Source organism: Leucoraja erinacea, chromosome 12 (assembly GCF_028641065.1).
Source record: "Leucoraja erinacea ecotype New England chromosome 12, Leri_hhj_1, whole genome shotgun sequence".
NCBI lineage: Eukaryota > Metazoa > Chordata > Chondrichthyes > Rajiformes > Rajidae > Leucoraja > Leucoraja erinaceus.
In genome coordinates this window covers 22105206-22112402 of record NC_073388.1, presented here as the reverse complement: position 1 = coordinate 22112402, position 7197 = coordinate 22105206, and positions in this window count along the sequence as shown.

Sequence of the window (7197 nt, the reverse complement as noted above, 5' to 3'; positions counted from 1 at the left end):
CATTTAAGAAACAGTTAGACAGGTACATGGATAGGACAGGTTTGGATGGATATGGACCAAATGCTGGCAGGTGGGACTAGTGTAGCTGGGACAGATTGGCCGGTGTGGGTAAGTTGGGCCGAAGGGCCTGTTTCCACACTGTATCACTCTATGACAATGGCTCTATGAGCAAATGGGAAGGGAAACCTTTAATAACTGCTTCCTGTGTTAGTTACTGGTGGATTTCCGTTCTGCAGCAGGCGGAGCAGTTACTCTCCTGCTACAGATTGAAAAAGGGCCTTGACTCAAAACATCACCCATCTTCCCTTCCCGTCCCCATCCCTGAAAATCAGTCTGTATAAGGGTCTCGACCTAAAATGTCACCTAGCCTTGTTCCCGTGTTCTCCAGGGAAGTTGCCTGACCTGCTACGTTATTCCAGCTGGTACATAAAAATGCTGGAGAAACTCAACGGGTGCAGCAGCATCTATGGAGCGAAGGAAATAGGCAACGTTTTGGGCCAAAACCAATCTTCAGACCTTTTTTTTCCTTCGCTCCATAGATGCTGCTGCACCCGCTGAGTTTCTCCAGCATTTTTGTGTACCTTCGATTTTCCAGCATCTGCAGTTCCTTCTTAAATAAGTTATTCCAGCAGTTTGTGTCCTTTTGTTTGTTAAGTAGTATCTGCAGTTCTTTGTTTCTGGAGCATTTATCCTGCCATCCCACAGCCAGATGCAACACCAAAGTCTTCATCAAAAAACCTTGGGTAAACTTAGGCCCCACATCCTGCCACGCACAACTTCAAGCTTAGATGAAGACCAAAGTCTTAATAGTCACTTCTTGACCAAGGACTTTAACCCTTGTTGTCTTATGGAGTTAGACAGCATGGAAACAGGTCTTTGGAAATGGGCCATTTGTAGGTAAATAGCTGACATGGATTTTGGATCATAAGGCCTCATGTCCATGAAGCTATGCTTCTACGATTGTAAGCTTCTAATGACACCCTATATTTCTTTTCTTCATGATCTTATACACCTCTGTAAGATCGCCCCTCGTCCTTCTGTGCTCCAAAGAATAAAGTCTGAGCCTGCCCAACCTCTCCTTATATAGCCCTTGAATCCTTGTATATCTTCTCTGCACGCTTCCCAGGTTAGCAACATCCTTCCTATTGCAGGGTGACCAAAACTGAACACAATACTCCAAATGTGGCCTGACCAACAACTGTAGCATAATATCCCAACTGCTATGCTCAATACCCTGACTGATGAAGGCTAACAAACAGAAAGCCTTCTTGACCACACTATCTGCCTATGATGCCACGTTCAGGGAACTATGTCCCTGTACTGCTATATCCCTCTGCTCTATAACACTCCTCAGCGCCCAGCCATACACTATGAAGGCCTTGCCCTAGTTTGTGTATCGAAAATGCAACACCTCGCACCACCTGCATTAAAGACCTCAACCATTTACCATCAAAACAATTCATTAAGAACAACTTCATACCTGCTGTTATCAGACTTAACTGGACCTCTCTAAAATGAAGGATGTATACCGATCTCCCAATCTACCTCTGTGGCTGTAACATTATATTTTGCATTCTGTTTATTTTCCCTTTTTGCACTGCCTATTGTACTCAGGTTGGATTGGACTCATGTATAGCATAGCATGCTTTTCCTGTATAACAAGCAAAACAAAGTTTTACACTGTGTCTCAGTACACATAACAATCATAAACTAAAATCAAAGTGATCGACACATTGTAAACATTTTCAAAAAGTAAAAGCATGTGGATCTTCTAACGGGTGGAAATATACGCTTTCACAAAAATAAATTAGCATTTAAAATGACTTCAATGAATCACAGAATTCCTGGCAATTAGACACCATGGTAACAGGAATCAGTATCAACATTCAAAGTAAACAGACGAGGTTAAATAATAAACTCATACTGTAGCCTGAATTATCAAATAAAATTTCTTACAGATCCAGGTGCATCCCATAGACTTTACACGTGATCCTTAATAAATATTGACCAGAGCAGTTTGGAATAAGGGGCGTTGGTGAATTCTCAATCAAATCCTCAAATCTATAATTATATTTCTGTTGACATGTAGGTACTTTATTAATACTGCAGTTCCTACTTTGAATATAAATGAAAACAGGTGTATTGGTGTTGTAAAATTCACCACATATAAAGCTGCATTGTGAAATTTTAATAGCACTTTCCCCTTCTTGACTTTTTCTATTGCTTTTAACTTCCTGAATATCTCATTGCTATAAATCTGGACAGGTTCGGGAATACATGCATTTAATTTAATGAAAACAATTTATATGCTCTAATCAATATTTTGTTTTAGTAAACATCAGTAGATCTATATTTTGTGTCATAAAGTACTTTCATAAACTACACCTTAAATTAATTATTCTATATTTTAAATCACGCCATTATTTCTAGATCGACCTAGTTTGTCGCCTTTTAATGTGTGCCTACTCAAGATGACACCAATTATGCATCTTTATATTTAGAAGAAGAATCAGCTGGAACAGTAATTCCTTTGTACATATTTTGAGGTTTTTCCGTTGTACCCATTTGTAGGACTTTTTGCGTAGGTTTAGATTTTAGGTTAATTATTGTTACATCCACGAAAGTATAGTAAAAGTGTTGTTATGCATGTTATTTAAACAAATCAGATATACCATATATAAATGCAATCAAGTTGAACTCAAATACAATAGATAGAGCAAAGAGAAAGATACCGAATGCAGAATATTCACAGCGTTGTAGTGCTTTGTATTGCATCAGTTCCATAGACAAATCCAATGTCCACAATGGGGTACAGGTGGATGGGGCATTACCCAAGCTTATGGAATGACCATCCAGAAGCCTGATAACTGAGTGGAAACGGTTTCTGTGACTGATGGTGCATGCATTTCAAGCTTGCAGTAAAACAGTAGAATATCAGTTTTCTTAACATTAGTAGGTTACACCATGCTATAATTTGTGCTTCATACCTCATTCTTTACACACATTAATCATAATTAATGGACATTTCGCACTATTTTTAAATATTTTCCTGAATACATTGATAAACTTTCAAATAAAACATTTTCGCAGTCTTGTGGTGTTACTTGGTTTTCTGAGAACTTTATATGTTTGGAACTGGATTCATGAACCTTTTATTCTCAGTGGGAAGCATTCTTATTGATAAGAATGTGCACAGGTGCAGAACAACCTGGACAAGTAAAATATATGCACATGTCATGACAAGAATGTGCAGGGATATTGGATGCAATCCAACCAGCATTGTTGCATAGAAGCTGGGAACACTGATGAAGGAGCCCTTTTGGAAAACCCAGCTGAATATTGTTACAGAGCAGGAGTTAATTTAAGAAAAGAGTGCGCCAAGATTGGGTCACCCACTCTGTGATTACGGACAGTTTTGGGCCAAATTCCAAATGCCAGCTGCAAGGAAGGTTAATGTCACTCAAACCTCTCTGAATTATCTGCAACTATCAGACAAAATCTATAAGGACAAAGGCCATGCGTCTAACCCTGACATCTGTGGCCATGAAGTCGTTTGAGCGCATTATTCTCGCTCACCTCAAAATCAACACTTCCTCCAACATGGACCCATATCAATTCGCATATAGAGCCAACAGGTCAGTAGAAGACACAGTCAACTTGGCCATCCATCACACTCTGCAACACCTGGAAACCGCCAACACGTACGCCCGCATCCTGTTCATGGACTTCAGTTCGGCATTCAACTCCATCAACCTAGTCAAACTCTTCCATAAATTAACGGACATGAACATTGACCCCTGCATCTGTCACTGGATCTATAGCTTCCTTTGGAGCAGACAACAAAGGGTGAAGGTACATAACACCATATCTCACCCTCTGTACCTCAGTACAGGAGCCCCTCAGGGCTGCGTCTTGTCACCCTGGTTATTCTCACTCTACACAAATCAACTCACATCCCAGTATAGTTCAGTTAAAATGTATAAATACGCAGATGACACAACCATCATAGGTCTCATCTCTAACAACAACGAAACAGAATACCGCACTCAAACACACAAAGCAGTCACTTGGTGCACAGATAATAACCTCCTACTCAACACATCAAAAACACACAAACTTATCATTGATCTCAGACGTAAGGCACAACCCAAGACCCCCCTACTCATCTCAGGCGAACCCATATCCACCACTGACTCATTCAAATTTCTTGGCACTCACATAAGCAATAACCTCAAATGGAAAATCAATTCAGATCACACTTATAAAAAAGCCAACCAAAGACTTTTCTTTCTCCGCCAGCTCAAGAAGTTCAGAGTGAGGAAACATCTCCTAATCCATTTTACACAGCCATCATCCAAAGCATGCTCACTTCATCAATAACAGTCTGGTACAGCAGTTTAGACACTCACTCCCGTAATAAACTACAGCGCATAGTCAACAAACCATCCAAAATCATCAGCACTCCCCTCCCAATAGAATCACTCAATCTCAAACGGTCCGTGTCAAGGGTGAAGAAAATCATTTCTGATCCCTCCCACCCAGCTCACCACATCTTCCACCTGCTGCCGTCAGGAAGGCGCTACAGCTCACTGCCCGCCAAAACATCACGATTTAAAAACAGTTTCTATCCACATGCAATTCGAATTCTGAACACTCTATGACAACATCACATAGCCACCTCGTGCATGTACTTTATACTGTATGTTGTTGTGTTTTATGTTATGTTTGACGGGAATCAGCTTATTGTGTAACATCCTGTACTGAACCTGAATTCCACCAGCTTGATTGTGTGGTCATTAAATAATCTGAATCTGAATCTGAATTTAGATCAATTTGTCTCGTTTAGTATAACCGTAAACAGGGCACTTTGATCTCCTTAGGAAGCTGCATTATAATTGCTGGGCAATGAACACACCAACTGCGCTGATTCTGTTTGGGCTGGAATATCTGACTGGGAGAGGATTGCAAGTAATTGTATCATTTCCTTTGTAATAATAAACAATGCCAAAATGTATCATGAAGAGAACAACTTTTAGTTGAGTGAAATATGTGATTATTTAAATTTGGAGGTGAACATTTTATAGAATACTAGACCAATGGGTCCTGTTCCCACAACACACGGTTGCGGGGCCGGGGGAGGGGGGGTGGTGGTGACCTTCGGTGTCACACACACAACCACCCCCCACACACACACACTAACACCCCACCCCCCCCCCCTTGACATTATATTAATATTATTTATTTGCTCCTTTTACCCCATTCCCTGCCCTATCCACTCACGCATAACCCCCAACTGTGCAGGCATGGCTATAGAGGGGGGGGGGGGGGGGGGGGGGGGAGAGGGAGGGGGGGGTAGAGAGGGAGGAGGGTAGAGATTGAGGGGGTGGGCGGCATCACAGGGGAGGAGTGCTTCCCGAACACAATACTCCACTACTCACCCATAGGTCCCAATATTCACCAAACCCTAGAGAGGGAGGGGGCAGAGAGGGAGGGGCTGGGTATAGGGGGGGGGGGTTCAGATTGGGAAGAAGGGGCAGAGAGGGAGGCCCCACCTCTCTCTCCTCTCCCCCTCTCCTATTCCCTCTACCCCCCTCTCCTCTCCCCCCTCCTCCCCTTCTCCATCCATCCCCCCCCCCCCCCCCCCCCCCCTCTCCACCCCCTGAGAAGGTACAACAAAGCAAACGGAGATAAAATGCAGTCGGAGACACTCAGACTGGTCGGAGAACTGGGAAGGGGGAGTTAAAGTGTTGAGTAGCCGGCAGATCAGATAGGTTCAGGCCAGACTGAGTAGAGGTGTCCAGCGAAATGATCACCAAGCCTGCGCTTGGTCACGCCGATATATAGGAGTCCACACCTGGAATAGCGGATACAGTAGATGAGGTTGGAGTGAACTTCTGCCTCACCTGAAAAGATTGTCGGAGTCCTTGGATGGAGTCAAGGAGGGAGGTGTAGGGACAGGTGTTGCATCTTCTGCGGTTTCAGGGGTAAGTACCTGGAGGGGAAGGTTTGGGTGGGAAGGGACAATTTGACCAGGGAGTTGCGGAGGGAATGGCTACCAGAGAGTTGCAGAGAGAATGGTTGCCAGGGAGTATAAATTGCTTCTTGGCCGCCCGCAAGCACATTGCCCAGACGGGCAGCCATTCTGGAGCAGTCATTGAGCAGCCATGTTCTGGCTTCGGGCAAATCCACTAACACTGTCTTTGTCAGGCTTGAAGATCAGTTCCATCTTTTCAAACTGTTGAAAACATTTTGACCGAGTTCTGCAGTACTTGAGCCTTCATTATTTCTATGCCAGTAATTACTTGGATATCAAAGCCAAGGGTACATTTACCAGTTTGGCTGTTAAGACTTAAGATGAGAGAACAGTTGAACCAATAAATGCCACAGGAGATTTAAAGAAGGATTAAGGTTAGGTGAACAATTGTACAGATTGTTGTCCAAATACTCTCTGAAACAGTATCGGCACAAATACAGCATTGAACAATAAGAAAAAAAACATTGTAATTAGACGGTGAATGGGAGTGAGCTGGCAGAGGGAGTTTGGGAAAAAAAACTGTCAATGATGGCAGGCAGATTACTTTCAATGTCTGTACATTTTAGTTAAAAGTACCAATAAAAACTAAAAAAAATAGAATACTGGGTTTAGTGTCAGAACATGAAATGAAGACTGCAAAACATTATCCAAGATCTTTACAAGATAGGGAATAAGGCAGTCGTAGTGTTATGTTCGATTCTGGGGTAATGTTAACAATCAGATGCTGCAGGAAAGATCAGTGACCACTGCCTCAACAATGATGTCTTTCATTTGGAATTAGATGAATTGGGTGAAAGATCCTGCAGACTTTGCCAATAGGGTGGGCGGCGCCACTCGCGTAGCAGCGGCCTCTGCAGTCCGTCTGTCTTTTTTTTATTTTCTTGTCTCGTTTGAATGCAGTTTATAGTGTTTTTTAACTGGTTATGTGTGGGGGGGGCGGGGGGTGGGGAAACTTTTAAAATCTTTTCCCTGTACAAGGACCCGACCTTTTCTCTGTCGGGTCTCCGTTGTCGTTGGCGCCGAGCACCGTGGAGCGGCCTCCAACCGGAACGACCTGGGGCTCCAGTCGCGGAGCCTGCGGACTTATCATCATGGAGCTGGCCGGGTTCGGAGCGGGAGGAGCTGTGGTGGCGAGCTGCTGCGGCCCGACCCCGGAGGTTCGG